This window comes from Columba livia, chromosome 1 (genome assembly GCF_036013475.1).
Source record: "Columba livia isolate bColLiv1 breed racing homer chromosome 1, bColLiv1.pat.W.v2, whole genome shotgun sequence".
In the NCBI taxonomy this organism is placed as follows: domain Eukaryota; kingdom Metazoa; phylum Chordata; class Aves; order Columbiformes; family Columbidae; genus Columba; species Columba livia.
The window spans coordinates 167,172,177-167,187,664 of record NC_088602.1 but is presented as its reverse complement, the minus strand read 5'-3'; the positions used below and the strand labels follow the sequence as shown (position 1 = coordinate 167,187,664).

Genomic DNA, 15,488 nt, shown 5'->3' with positions numbered 1-15,488 from the left:
GTTGACTGTCCACTTTCCTGTGATTTCCACCTGGGGCTCCCTGAGGGCTCTTCTAGGAGTCCCCAGAGCAGTTGTTTAAGGGGAGTGCCAGCAACTGTGGGAAAGTGCCCCAGCAGGAGAGGTCCCCAAAACTGGGAGCCCTGAAATGGCATCCTCGCAGACCCAGTGCTCCCATCTGTGCTGGCCACCAGCAGTGGCCACGGTGCCACCAGCCACTGTGGGGGCCCTTCATGCCACAGCAGAGCCGGAAGCCAAAGGCAGGAATTCCTGACTCAGCTGACCTGAATCCAAATATCTGTGATTAAGAATGAAAAAGAGAAAGAAATTTTTAAGAAGCAGTTAACTCTTTTCAACTGAGTTAATAATTGATACATTTTCCAGTGTTCCTCGTCTGTCTGGACGCAGGAAGCAATGCTCCTGAACAACCTTTGAGACACTGATTTAATGTGTTACCTTGGCACATGAGGGTCACAGAAACAGCCTACCCCCTGGCGATGCCCAGGGAGGCTCAGCCTGTGAAAACACAAGCACCCAGTGCCCCCATGTCCCTCCTTGGAACCCAGGATCAACAGGCATCGATCTGGAGAAGGCTTGAAAGGGTTACCGGGTGGCGAGAGGGAAGGGTGGGGAGCGGAAGGCGCGGGGGAACCATGGTTCTCTTACAATCGTCAGATCAAGTCACAGGGTGGAGGAGGATTTTCCAGATCCTCTGACCTTAAGGTTGGGGAGTGAAAGGAAGAGGAAGCACATTTGCACAGATCCTCTGTCAGAGCTTCCTCAGGGAGGGGCTGGGTCCTTCTCGCCCTTTGCTACATGCAGGGCCATGCACACACATACACACAGCTAAATAAACACAGGAATGAAGTTCAAAGTAGACCCACAGGAGAAAACCTCATATATGGGAACCTGTTATTAACACTTGTGTTCATCAGCCCCTTGTATCTTAAACATTAAGTGTTTAATCAGCTGTAAAAGGAAACATTTGCTGGGTACCAGGAATACCTTGCACTCCTATAGCACTTTCTAAGATTTTTTTTGAGTCACCTTATGAGCCATTAAGCCTGATTATGCCTTTGGGTAGGCACTTTAGAAGACACAGAGAAGCAGGAGAACTAAGGCTCAAAACATAAATTAGCTGGTGGGGTGACTTGGGAACCCCGTGGTAGAGCTGGACAGGGAGCAGAGACTCCATAGTCCTCCATCACTTACTTTGCATGTGATACAAAGCCCATTGAAAACACCACGATTTTTTAAATTGATTTTAATAGGCTTTGGCTTAATCTCTTCTCCCACAAAGACATTATAATCTGTATTTCATAGGACATCTATCACGCAGAACAGATGTCAGAATCCTCAGCGTAGGTTTCCGAGACAGTAAGACATATTAGTTTAGAAATAAGCATGAAAGAGTCTCTCTCATTTGTCCATTTTACTTTTTTCTCAAAAAGTGATCAAAAGTGGCAATTCAAAGGTTCAACAACAATATAACCAAATTTCTCCTTCATTTCTCTCTTTTTCTCTTGTTTCTCTCCTTGGCCTTTCTTTTTCCTCTTCTCATTTTGTTTTCAAGCTACAGGAAATGTTAGCATGGGCCATTTTAGATTAGGCACAGCATTCAGTGGGTGAGACCCTCCCTACAGTAGATTTCAAAGAACAATTAGGACTTTATAACTATAAAGAGGCACTCAGATATGAAAAAATTCTCATTTATTTATGTTTCCTAATCCCGAATGATTCACCTGCTGCAGAACATTAGAAGTAATAACATAGCATGCGAGGAATTAATCTCCTTACAGTAGCAGAACAACTGCCTCAGCCAACGTGTTGAATTCAGTAAGTGCTCTTTTCAACAAGGAATTTTTTCTGTTCCGCATGTTATAATTGTGTGTGAGTGCCTGCGGCTGTGTAGCCTTCTGGCAGGTGAGTCACCTGAAGGTAACTGAAGCTTCTTCTTGAGTCACTAAGCTAATTTGACAAAGGCAGAACCCCTGTTAGCATCTCCATTGGCCCTGCGGTTGGATCCTCTTCACAAGTGGGAAGAAAGTTCAGTCTCCTCAACTGTTGGTCTGATCCTTTCTTAGCATTTGCCCACTGTTGGTTTGTCAGTTGTTTTTTAAACATATCTAAATCACGCTGCTGCATTTTATTTTCTATCCACCTGTACTCCTACATCTCTTCCTTTTATTGCTCCTACGATGCTGACACACAGAAATGGTATAGCTCTTCAAGTAACTGCATATTTTAATCTTTTGACATGAGGTGGTGTTGACACAGTGTTCTGTTCATCACAGCACAGAAGAAACAGACCCTTTACATAGTGTTTTACAAACACTTCAATTTGGCGTTTTCTTATCAGAGAGCTACTGATTTTGACAAATGAGCCAATGCAGCTGAACATTGGTATGCTTCATCTTTTTAATGTTTCTTTGCTCCCAGTCATCATCTATGGTTTAGTCTATGTATTTCTTCCTCTTACTTCTGACTACTTTACTCCTGTGAAAGAGATAATGATATTTATTGGTTATTACCTTCTGGAGGTCTAAATTTCATTCCAACAGGATAACAAAGACAGTAATAGGCCATTTCTGATTAGATTTTAAGTCTCCCCATTGGAAAAAAAAAAAAAAAAAAGCCCAATTTGCATAGAAAAGACCTAGACAGAATGAGAGCATTAAATGCCCTCTCCTTCAGAGACAACTAAAATCTGTTGCCTTTCTGGTTTACAACTGCCTGTGAAGGGGCTTTACCATCAAGAGGTTTGCCAGCAGGAAAACCCAGCCTCCAGCACATCCTGCTCACTGCTGGATTCCCACCAGCCAGAACATGGTGCAGAGGCAGCACTTGTAACGCTGGGGAGCAACATCTACCAGGTCACCTCCATCCAGCCCCATCCTGCAGAAAGTCTCCAGGGTGTTCAGTATAGGTTTTCTTCAAAAGGCACCTGGGTGAGGAGGAATGGCAGGAATTTGCCATCCTTGTAGACCGAACTTGGTGTGTGAGCGCTGACAATCATTCAATCTCTCTGGAATATGCAGCACAAGAATTCAGCCTCTTCTCCCAATTCTTGATAATATGTGCCTGCGCCAATGACATCTTGATAAATATTGCACATATAACCTAAGTATTTATTGAGTTTTGACCTATTTATTGAGTTTTGACCTATTTAGACTCCACAATTCTTCTGAATAACCCTAATAATCAAGACTACTAGAACTTCTTCACTTTGTAGCTGCTGAGAAAGTGGCAACCTTGTAATAGCCTGCAGGCTGGACTTCCGGACACGGTGTCAGAGCATCTTTAGCATCAGCAATTCATGAAGTAGCTGCAGTTTGCTGTAATTGTTCTGGTACTTACACACTGGGAAAAAGCTCCCTTCAATACAAATTTCAACAGCTCCATTCTCTGCTTCCTGAGCAAGGCAGCACAGCCACATCACATTGACACTCAGCACTGATCACCAACAAATGCAAAGCCCAGCTCCACATCTGCAGATAGGAAGGTCCTTCCTGGGACGGGTCACTCCTTTCTCTCCACAACAGCTCCTTATTTTACCACTTGCATCCTCTTGGAGCAGCAATGTTGTTATCATTAGGAGGAAATCCACAGGAATGGATTAGACCATACCACTTATATAAGAGACAGGAGTGACTGCAGGCTTTGTGAGTGGAAACCAAAGGCAAATCTCATTTCTTCAACTGAACATTTCTTAAGCAGCTCTTCATACACACACAGGGAGTCTTAAGCAGTAATATCTCATTGCCTATTCCAGAGTTCATAGAATAGTTTGGGTTGGAAGGGATCTTTGAAGCTCATCCAGTCCAACCCCCTGCAATGAGCAGGGACATCTTCAACTAGATCACGTTTCTCAGAGCCCCGTCCAGCCTGGCCTGGAATGTCTCCAGGGATGGGGCATCTACCACCTCCTGGGCAACCTGTGCCAGTATTTTACCACCCCCATTTTAAAAAATTTCTTCCTCATGTTTGGCCTGAATCTCCCCTCCTTTAGTTTAAAACCATTACCCCTTGTCCTATCACAACAGGCCCTGCTAAAAGGTCTGTCCCCATCTTTCTTATAGGCCCCTTTTAAGTACTAAAAGGGCTCAATAAGGTCTCCCTGGAGCCTTCTCTTCTCCAGGCTGAACAACCCCAACTCTCTCAGCCTGTCCTCACAGGAGAGCTGTTCCATCCCTCTGATCATCTTGGTGGCCTCCTCTGGCCCCTCTCCAACAGGTCCATCTCTTTCCTGTACTGAAGACTCCAGAGCTGGATGCAGTGCTCCAGGCGAGGTCTCACCAGAGCAGAGCAGAGTGGCATAAAAAATATATAATAAAAATATACTTCAATTCTTCTATGAGCTTCTCAATTAACAGCATTGTCTGCTTCTAGCATTCTTGTGTCTTTTCTTCCTCCTCCAAAATACTCTGCGTGCAGCAGGAACAATGTTTCTGCTCTCTAAAATCACCATGCAATTCTCCTGAAATTGCTTGTGCTTCTCAATTTCTTGCACCAGACCTTCATTGTCCTCCTTTAATTCCTTTATAATTCCCTGTGCTCTCGTTAGTCTGGAGTCTAGCTGTTGTTTGGCCATTTCTAACAGCTGATTCTTGGTCTTCAGCTCTGCTTCTATTATAGTTTGTGTCTCTTCAGAGTTCCTCTTGTAGCTGTCTCTTCAGTGGTGTGGGTGAGGAGAGGAGAAAACCAGATGGACTTTCTTCTGAGGCTGCTATCTCTCCTGCCTAATTCTGGGGAGGATCTCCTGTACCTGGTGTCACGGGCTCTTCTGTCAGCAGCCTCTGCAATGACGCTGCTGACTGCTTCCTCTCCCCTCCCCAGAGCCACCCGGAATAGGTCATGGCTGAACAGGGTTACCACAGGAGGACTTTGTGATGTGAACGACCTACCAAGAAAACTGAAAACCTGTGCAAAGCTAAAAGGAACTTGGAATTTCCTCCCCAAGGTCAGGGAGAACAGCTTCCAACTTTTCAGTTGTGTGTTTTTGCTCTGCCTTGTGTGGACAGAGTAGTCATATTTGTCTTGTTTCAAGGTTCCCAAGAGAGGCCAAAATAAGCTATAACAGATTTTTGCATTTCAGCAAGGACATATTGTGGTCTTTCAAGAAAAAGAAAAAACAGTGTTGTTCACAGCTCAAGCAGCCACTGGAGCAACATGGCAATGTCTTCTTCATAAACCAGCCTGTCTCTACTTGCTAACTGGACCAGTGCTCTCGCTTGAAATCAGAGAGTTTGCACATTGCACTCTGTGAGGCTTGCACAGCTATCCCATCTTGCCACCTGCAACAAGCACTCCACCAGTTTTGGTCATGGTTCCTCTGTGTGTGGTCCTCTACTTTCTGCCTTTTTATGGGACTTCAAATGTTATGCAGGCAGAAATTTGAGGCAAACTGCCAGATCAGGTTTTAGAAATATATATTTTTTTTAACTCCAGGGTCAGCTGCCTAAGCTAGCTGAGCACTTTGAGTTACAAAAAGTAGTAGGTATTATTTACAGGGCTTATGTTCTTTAAAAAATTGCCAAAATTATTATGGTATTGCATTGATTTTTGCAATGCTCTCTGTTTTCCACCTATTCCCATGTGGCCACCTTTGCAAGGGTTAAAAGGCAACATCTGGGAAGCACTGAAGGACCTGGGAGTCCTGGTGGGCAACAGGTTGAACATGAGCCAGCAACGTGCCCTTTGTGGCCAAGAAGGCCAATGGTATCCTTGGGTGCATTAGGAAAAGTTTGACCAGCAGCTCAAAGGGTGTTGTCTTCCCCATCTGCTCTGCCCTGGTGAGGCCACATCTGGAGTACTGCGTCCAGTTCTGGGCTCCCCAGCTTAAGAAGGACAAGGAACCACTGGAGGGAGTCCAGCAGAGAGCTATGAAGATGAAGAGGGATCTGGAGCACCTTTCTTATGAGGAGAGACTGAGGGAGTTGGGTCTGTTCAGCCTGGAGAAGAGAAGGCTGAGAGGGGATCTTATCAATGTGTATAAATACCTCAAGGGTGGGTGTCAAGAGGATGGGACCAGACTCTTTTCATTGGTGCCCAGTGATAGGATGAGGGGCAGCAGGCACAGACTGAAATTTAGGAGATTCCATCTGAATACGAGGAGAAACTTCTTTACTTTGAGGGTGCCAGAGCACTGGAATGGGCTACCCAGAGAGGTTGTGGAGTCTCTGGAGACATTCAAAACCTGCCTGGACACATTCCTGTGCGATCTGCTCCAGGTGAACCTGCTATGGCAGGTGGGTTGGACTAGATGATCTCCAGAAGTCCCTTCTAACCCCAGCCATTCTGTGATTCTGTGAGAAGGCAGCAGTAGCCCCGCACTGGGAGCGTGCTGGCCAGCTGCCTTCCTCTCTGGCTGCTGGAAGGGTGGATGTAATTAAGCCAACTGACCTGACCATTAAAACCACTGAAACAGTAATTGCAGAGTGAAGGTTAGCCTGAACTCTTGAGTGCAAGGATGCTCAGATGTGATGGATTTGTTTAGCTTGTTGCAGAAATGGAGGCTAGTGTGAAAATCTGAAGTGTACTGGTGTCTGCAAGTGTTATGGTTTTTAGCTTGTGATTTCCTTCAAAAAGCCTCTTTTTCAACATATTATTATTATTATTTTATTTTATTTTATTTATTTTTTTCTTCAAACAGATAATGACACTTGGATACTGGCCCTGGAAAGGAAGAGTGAATCATTCTGCAGCAGGAGCCAATAATGAATGAATCGATCAATTTTTCTTTCGAAGAGGAGGGAACAGAGGGTAGAGAGACAGGAGAGGAAGTGCTAAATGTTCAATTAACCAAATGAACTAACAGGCTAAACTTTGGGGAATGCTTTATATGACATATTACCATGCAATTAAATGGCAGTATGGTATTATGGCGTTACATTAAATTCTATTTAATTTCCTGTACGCTCTCATGATGAAAATGCAGGAGAAAAGCTGATTCTATTGATTTCTCTTGCTCTGATCCCCTGAACAGCTCCTCAGCAGACAAGTGACTGTTTTCTTCAGGTCAGTTACATGAGCTTCATCTGGCTTTACACACTGCAAGGTGACGATTTGCTTGTGTAAATGGCTTCACTGAGGCAACTTCACGTTTGCCTGCCTCCCTCCTGGGCCATATTTGGGATGTTATCTTAGCAAATGCAGAGTGTGGATAGCTTGCTATGTGACGCTAATTTTTGTTGTTCTTTTCTTTCAGTATGGCCAAAATCCATGATGATGGCTAAATTTTTTTCCTGGTGCAGAAGTGAGTCACCTTTTAAAATGGTTAAAAAGCAAAGATTGATGTGATGCATGTGTGTGTGAAATTAGTGCTGCCAATTTAAGCAGCGTCATTTTGACACCTTGTATCAGTCTTCAATCACTAATTCTTTCTTTGTCTAAGGACCAAATCTTACAATCACATTCAAGAGCAACTGTTCACTTAAAGGATAAACAAAGGCAATTTGTGCAAATGAGGGAGATTAAACTGACATAGGAATGCACTGCAAAGTAGGGATGTAGCTAAGTATACTCCTAAATGCTCAGGGCTTTAGTGAAAATCATAATTGTAAGTCAGTTACTAAAGTATTATTATTTCATATTCCTTTAATGATGGGAAACTTCACTGGATTTCCTGCTAATCTCAAAATACATAATATTGGTAATTTTTTGGTTCTCTTAGCATCTGTAGTTTCTGTGGTGCACGACCAGCGTCATCTTGCAAGGAACACAACCTGGAGAAAAGAAAGAGTGCGGCAGGTCAGGATTGAGCTGAGCAGTAGAGCGGTGGCAAAGATTACCCCAGATACACTGAGATCATGTCAGCTCCTGCTTACTGATGTTAATTTGTAATATTCATGATCGCCATGATCAAATAAATTTACAAAAACATAGTCCAGATTGCTGGGGCAGAGGAGCACTGCACACAGGGCTGCTCTAACATCCTGTGTGTTATTGGCCCAGAGCCACTGCCAGCTGCAACATTTTTCTGTTAGAGAAATGAAATTGCGGCTCCTGAATGCGCACAAATATTTAAACAACTGACACAATATAAAGCAATGGATATGAGGACATAAGAAACGAAACAGCCTTTTGGTGATAAATCTTGCTGAAAGAGCAACAGCCTAGTAAATCCTATCTAACATTTAACAGAGCCTTAGGCCTAACGCTGACCTCTGCCAATACATTTGTGTATAGTTTCGATAGGAAATCTGACAGTTTGGGGTCTTGGTTTTCCTTTCAACCATCTGTTACTAACAAAGCACACATTTGACGTGACTGTTATACTTTGTCTGAGACCCGCCAAATAAAAAGTACCTTTTATTTACATGAGTAATAACTCTCAATAATTTGCATTTACAGCACATTGCACCTTCTCTTGAAAATGCAAAGTACTTCATAAACAGGAGGAATGGAGCTTTTTAGTACTTCTGAGAGGTGGTGTATTATTTTCCCTATTCAAAACTACAGAAGCTATTGCAGAGAAAGTGTCATATTCAGTGTTATGGCTGAAAGAGAAAGGCTGAGCCTTGAGGAGACTGTGAGCCCCGAGTACTTTTGCTACAAAACCACCCAGCAGTAAATGAGAAAACTGCACGCACCATAAAAAGGGTAGTCACACTGAACGAAGTCCGTAGCTGTACCTATGAAATACTAAGCCATTTTAGAGTCAAGCAATTTCTATGAAACCTGTTTATTTGAAGTGTTTCCCGTGGGGCATTTTGAGTCAGATTCAACCTGCTAAGTAGAGGGGAAAAGTGCTGACTTGCATTAAAGGAAAGGTCAAAGCGACACTGATTAGCAAATGTGGGAAATAACCAGGCTGTCTGTGGTTCAACCCGAGGGATGCTGATAACTGGTGACCTCCGTCCTCCCACCCCACGTGCCTCAGCAGCCTCCTGCTGACTTGCCTCCTCACGGTGGCAAAGATCTTCTGTCACAAAGACATTTCATGGCACTGAAGTGTTCAGTAGGGTCCCTGTTCTGCACCAGGAGGGTGGAGGGAGCTCAGCTGATATGAAGCCGGGTCTGAACCATTTCAGCATCTTCTGACGGGAACTACAGCAATATGTTGCCTAGTAATGATCTTCCTAGGGACTCAATAGGGCTTTATAAATTTTTAATGCTCCAAATTCATTTTCTGATAGCCTTAATACAGGTTTATTATTTCAGTCTGTGAAACAATAGCTGGTGCATGTTCCCAGTTATTAAGGTCCTACTACATTTTTTTTGTTTCATTTTCAGAAGTATCCTGGTTTTGACCAAGATCACTTATTTCACAACAGCCACAGCAACAGTTTTATCAGTCTCAGCTCACTGTTCTGGGTTGGGCACAAGATGGGGTGATTCAGGTCTTGTGAAAATCAGTATTACAGTGGGTTTAACTCCCTGAGCTCCCTGTGGAGCTGCTCCTCCTTTACACCAGGGTAAGCGCAGGATAAGGATCAGGCTATTGGCATTTGTAACTTCTCTTCCTAAGAATTTGTGCAGCAGAGTCTGTCTCTGCGATATGGGTAGTGAATGTTTCCATTCTGCCCCACTTCCAGGCATTCATTTCCTGTAACATAATTTTTAAGGAACCTCTGGCAGTTCGGTGGAAAGAGATATTTTATTTTTTTTTTTAATCTCTCTTAAATCCCTATTAACACTTTTAAGTACTGCTGTTTAATTTTTAAGGACAAATACCCAGCAGACTTGTTGAGCTGTTTAAATCTCTCATTAATCACCCCTAGTTAACATGGCTGCCGTGTCAGCCACAAGCCGAATGAAGGTGAGGTCAGCAGAGGCAGCAACTATGCATCTATTCACTCATGTCCCTTCGTGGTATATGTGTACCTGTGCTTCCCTGGGTTTTTTTCTTTTGCCTTTTTAGTGCTTCTCCAATTGCACCACAGACACTTTGGCACCATAATGTCCGCAGGACCAAGACAGTCTCTGCTGGTGGCATGCCGGCACCCAAAGCCCCCACCATGGCCAGCTCTGGAGTCTCTTGCTACCTGTGATCCTCACACTGCCATGGTCACCAGCACAGCCTAGAGCCACCCTTGTTGCCCCTCCTGGGACCTGGTGTGCCTCCTTGGCCACCCCCAAGCAGGGCTGGTGCTGCTGGGGATGCCCAGCCCGGGCACTGGGGCGACCCAGTCCAGACTACAGATGTCCCATTCCAGGCTATGGATGTCCCAGCCATCTCATGTCCTCAGTGGACAGGCAGTCAAGTGAGCAAAGTTGGACACAGTGCCCAAGCACACAGCAAGAGGAGACAGAGGGGAATAATGTCTTGTTTTCACACTGCCCAGCTGCAGCACGCTATGAGGCAGGTGAGAACACAGGAAGAGCGTGTTCTCAGTGCTGCATGTCAGCAACACAGCAGCTTTGCTCCTGCCTCCTACACAGACCAGCTTGCCTGCTGTCACCAACAGATGGCCTCTGATCATCATGGATATAATGTCTTCTTGTTCCCCAAGGCAGGGCAGGATGAAGACCCTGACACTGGTGGCGAAGTGCTCGTGGACATGGTTGGTGCCTGGTGTATTCTGCTGTCTGAAGGGCACAGACAGGGGTGCTTTGTCTGTAGCTTTCCTCTTCCTTTACGCTTCTTCCTTTACGCTTCTTCCTTTCTCCTCTTAAAAAAACTTTATGGAAGGAAATTTCTGTGTTTCAGGCAACGGCTGGCTTCTATCACTGCTTCTTGAAGAGCTCATGATTCCTGGTTATTTATCTGATGTGTTTAAATGAGAATGTGTCACTTGGGTTGTGTTTGAATGGAGCAAACAAAATAAGTAATGGTACTACATGTTAGGCAGCTTTTCCTCTTGAAGACCTAATGAGGCTGTTTACTACTGGATCATCGATTCCTGCAAACTCTCTTGTAAAATCTCCTACTGCCACCATGAGGACATCAAAATATAAAATATATTTTTTATACAGAACACAGCATCAAAGCCAAGTAAGTTAGTATATCCAATAAAAACACGACTAGGATATAAATCTTTTGGTCGTACACAACAATATGTACTGAACTGGAAATTATAATAGTATGTCTCTCCAGAGAGACGTCCATAAGGAAAAGCATGAAGGTTTTTTTTGTCTGTGTGCAATAATGATGTAGTAAATAAAAAACTAAATAAAATAACTTGCATTGCCCTATGCATGAACGTGAATTAAAGTAGCATCTAATAATAACACTGTAAAGACATTAAGAATATTTTTGCCAGTACTTCAGTACAACATATATGGCTCATTGAAGACTATCTTCTTTTCATGTAGATGCCAACTGATTTGTGAATTCTCAGCTTTTGTGTATGACCTAGAAACCTAAATTCTTAAAGAGTTCTTTCTGCCACTTTTCAAATGCAGTCACGATTTTCTATGAAATATTCAACTATCTAACAGAAAATATAGCCAGAAAGTACCAAATTTACATGGTATCGCTTGGCTATCATCAGGAAGTCTAGGTTGAGGCTGGACTGGGCAGGGTGTCAGTAAATGGAAATTACCTCCTTCTATTAATAACATGATTTATATTGGCAGAGAATTTGGTCTTCTCTGTATACTTATGTGTATTAGCTTTGTGTCATCCTGTTGTGGTTTAACCCCAGCTGGCAACTAAGCACCACACAGCTGCTTGTTCATTCCTCCCTGATGGGATGAGGAAGAGAAATGGAAGGGTAAAAGTGAGAAAACTCATGGGTTGAGATAAAGACAATTTAACAGGTAAAGCAAAAGCTGCATACACAAGCAAGGCAAAACAGGAGATTCATTTATTGGTTCCCATGGGCAGGCAGATGTTCAGCCATCTCCAGAACAGCAGGACTCCATCACATGTAATGGTTATTTGGGAAGACAAACACCATTACTTCAAACATACACCCCTTCCTGCTTCTTCCCCCAGTATAATGTGCTGAGCATGACATCATATTGTATGGAATATGCCTGTTGCCATTTTGGGTCAGCTGTCCTGGCTGTGCCCCCTCCCAAATTCTTGTGCATCTCCAGCCTCCCATCTGAAAAGTCCCTGACTTGGTTTAAACATTGCTTAGCAACAACCAAAACATCAGTGTATTATCAACATTCTTCTCATACTAAATCCAAAACACAGCACTATATCAGCTACTAGGAAGCAAATTGACTCTATCCCAGCTGAAACCAGGACAAGTCCAAATGAAGAATCACTAATACAACAATAAATAAAGACATTTCTGAGTACATTGCAATGCAACACATCAGATTTCAACCAAGCAAGCCAGCAAAGCACCAGCTCTACTGCTTCAGCTGTGTTAAGTTATTGTTTACTTTTATTAACTAATAAATGTCCCATTCCAGGTGACTATGGTTTGTATGTTTTTGATTAAAATTATATCACCATTACATTGAACTATCTTCCTTAAAGAAGTGAAGCTGCCCTCCTTTTGCATTAGTAGCTCTCTACCTACTGTGTCAATGCTCCAACCTGCTGCTCTGATGTCGTTGTCATGACCAAGAACCCCAGCACCCTCTGTGGGTGTGTGGGCAAAGCAAACACGTACATGTTTTTCAGGCACACTAATATTACTGTCAGCAATTATCTGCATATCTGGGTTCTTGTTATCTGGTGATATCGTATATGATCTAAGGAAAACACTTGTGACTTTATTGTCTTAATCGAAAAATCTGTGTAACCAAGCACTGGGAAATTTCTAGGAAGAACTTTTGCTATCCTGAATCAAGAAGGCCCAGTCTTCGATAGCAAGTTGTTTTGGGATGCATTGTATGAAAAAGAACTTTCCATAATTCTCAGTAATCTGCTTAAAAGGACAGGCTCATTAAAGTGGAAAGCAATGGGAGTAGGGGTGCCAGGGGTGTGAATAGTCTTTAGTTATGGTGATTTATGGGAACAGTTTTCAGAAGGGGTTGGGGTTTCTCCACAGCTCAGTAAAGGGAAGCATTTGGGCTTGATGGGGTTTCAGAAAAGATCACAGGGAATCTGTGGAGCAAGAAGCCATGGGAAATGAAAAGAGGTGCGGAGTGAGGGCAATGAGCCACCAGTTCCGTGCCACACAGCTGGCAGCCTGTTGTAGGAAGGATGAGGATTTATTTTGGGCTACATTTCTTGAATTGCTGGGGAAATATCACAGTATCACAGTATCACAGTATGTTTGGGATTGGAAGGGACCTCAAAAGATCATCTAGTCCAATCCCCCTGCTGGAGCAGGAACGCCTAGGTGAGGTCGCACAGGAACATGTCCAGGTGGGTTTTGAATGTCTCCAGAGAAGGAGACTCCACAACCTCCATGGGCAGCCTGTTCCAGTGCTCTGTCACCCTCACTGAGAAGTTTTTTCTCAAATTTAAGCGGAACCTCTTGTGTTCCAGCTTGATCCCATTACCCCTTGTCCTATCATTGTTTGCCCCTGAGAAGAGCCTGGCTCCATCCTCATGGCACTCACCCTTTATATATTTATAAACATTAATGAGGTCCCCCCTTAGTCTCCTCTTCTCCAAACTAAAGAGACCCAGCTCCCTCAGCCTTTCTTCATAAGGGAGGTGCTCCACTCCCTTAATCATCTTCGTTGCCCTACGCTGGACACTCTCCAGCAGTTAGCAAATACCCTGGGTTAGCAAAGAGGCTGGAAGAGGAGGAGGAGAAGACAGGGTACAGGAGGGCTGGTGGGTTTGGGGTGTAGGTCTGAGGCTGGCAGAGGTCTTCCAGGCCTGGGAATGCGTAGGAAGGTTGCCAGCAGGGGAACTCCCTGTAATTGAGTTTTAACTTTGGAAGAACTTTAGACCAAAGGACCAAGAACACAACAGCACCTTCCCAGCCTGCTTAGGGCAGCTGATTCAGATGGGGAATTGAGGCACGATGTCACCTAGGTAAACGTTACCTCAGACCAGTAAGGCCTGTCAGGCTGCTGGGAGGAGGGTGCTGCACAGCTGAGATCCTGCTGCTGCAAATGACTCATGTACTGAGCACACATTTATAGACTTCCAGGAAAAATTCTGCCAATTATCTAAGTTTCCATGGAGGTCCGTGGAGGGAGACGTGGTCCTTCAGGACCAGCCTCTAAACCATTTACCACCCAGTTTTACATAGCGCTAACAGCTCAGATTACATCCAGATGGGAAAATGGTGAGGCTGGGTCATTCCCTCAGCCGGCTCTCCCGGCCCTGGAAACAGCCTTCCTGTGCTCTGCTAGCTGGAACAGACAGCTGGCTTAATTGCATTGCCGTATGGCCACTTGCACTCGAAATGGCCACAGTCTGCTAAGTAACTATAAGCAGGAGGTATAGTTTTGTGTGAGGTGGAACTAGGAAGGCCTGGTAGTGTCTCACATTTGAACTATCTGGCATCTAAGGAGGTGTGAACTCTAACAAATTATTTTCCTCTTGTTGGGAAGAGATGGTTCATAATGGGTCTCCTTCATGATACCCGAAGATGGTGAAATGTCACATGTCACAGCCCTCCCCTCAATACAGGCACTAGTAAGATTTTTCTTCCCTTTCCAGTTACTTTTTCCATTTAACTTGACTGAGAATAATTTCTTCAGCTCACAGTAGCTGGGCTAAGCATAGCCAGTTGTTACCCTCCTGTTTGTGACTAGTCTCAGACACACTGAGAGTGATTTTGTTTTGTAGATGCTCACCTCCAAGCCAAACAAATCTGTCTGCCGGCACCAGCACACTGACCACTTGCTAGCCTTCCAGCTAAGAGCTAGAAGAAGCCCAAGTTAGAGGGCGGCTGTATTGCTGACATAGCAAAGTAAAAGAGCTGTAAGTGGGTGTTTGTGACCCTCTAGGGATGCTCTCTCAGCTCTGGAAGACAAGTTGGGATCATACTAGGAGAAGGACTGCAGAAAGCTGCTATTCTCTGCATCAAGCGTGTTACAGGGCAATCTGAAATAAAATTCAAGTGGGGAAAAACCACTCTTGCTTTGTGCTTTCCAGAACCAGAGGCAAAAATGCCTCCTTCGTGTATTAATGCACTGGGTATGTGAATGGGTCCCTCTGCTCTCTTTCCACATTTCAGCTATGCTTGCATACTGAATTACAATTATCTAAAATTGGTTTTATAGGGACAGATTCCAATCCTGAATATTTAAATAGTCAGACTGGATTGTTGTATATTGTTGTACAGAAATCAGATTCTTTTTGTTTCCATACAAAGGCATAGAAAGGGGGTGGGGAGAGGCAAAGAGGAATGTAGGAAAGGTGTGGAAAGATGAGGAAAAAACCACCTGGAAAGGGCAAGGGGAAATGGAGAGTGCTCCACACACAAGCATACTTTGGCTCATGAATTTAACATGTGTGTAATGTTTCTTACAAGAAGTCATGTGAGCATTTTAAACTAGCCTCTAGGCAAGTCTAATCTGAACAAGCTGCTCTGAGACAAGCTACAAATTGCAGGGTTTAATAAAAACAGTAGGCTAGAGTCAGCAGAGCAGAGGATAACACAAGAGGGGGAAAGGGCCAGGATAATACCAGGCTGTGAAATGAAGTCTCCATTGAGCAGATCTTAGTGATGCATTAC

At 44.0% G+C, this 15,488-nt stretch overlaps 1 long non-coding RNA gene across 1 annotated transcript in view; it reads right to left on the bottom strand.

The window, feature by feature from the left end:
• Window positions 1-1,374: 1,374 nt before the first annotated feature.
• LOC135576651 (uncharacterized) overlaps window positions 1,375-15,488 on the bottom strand; it is a 33,725-nt gene continuing 19,611 nt past the window's right edge. Inside the window, exon 3 of the long non-coding RNA XR_010468438.1 lies at window positions 1,375-7,721. This is a non-coding gene — a long non-coding RNA (uncharacterized LOC135576651). The remainder of the gene's footprint in view (window positions 7,722-15,488) is intronic.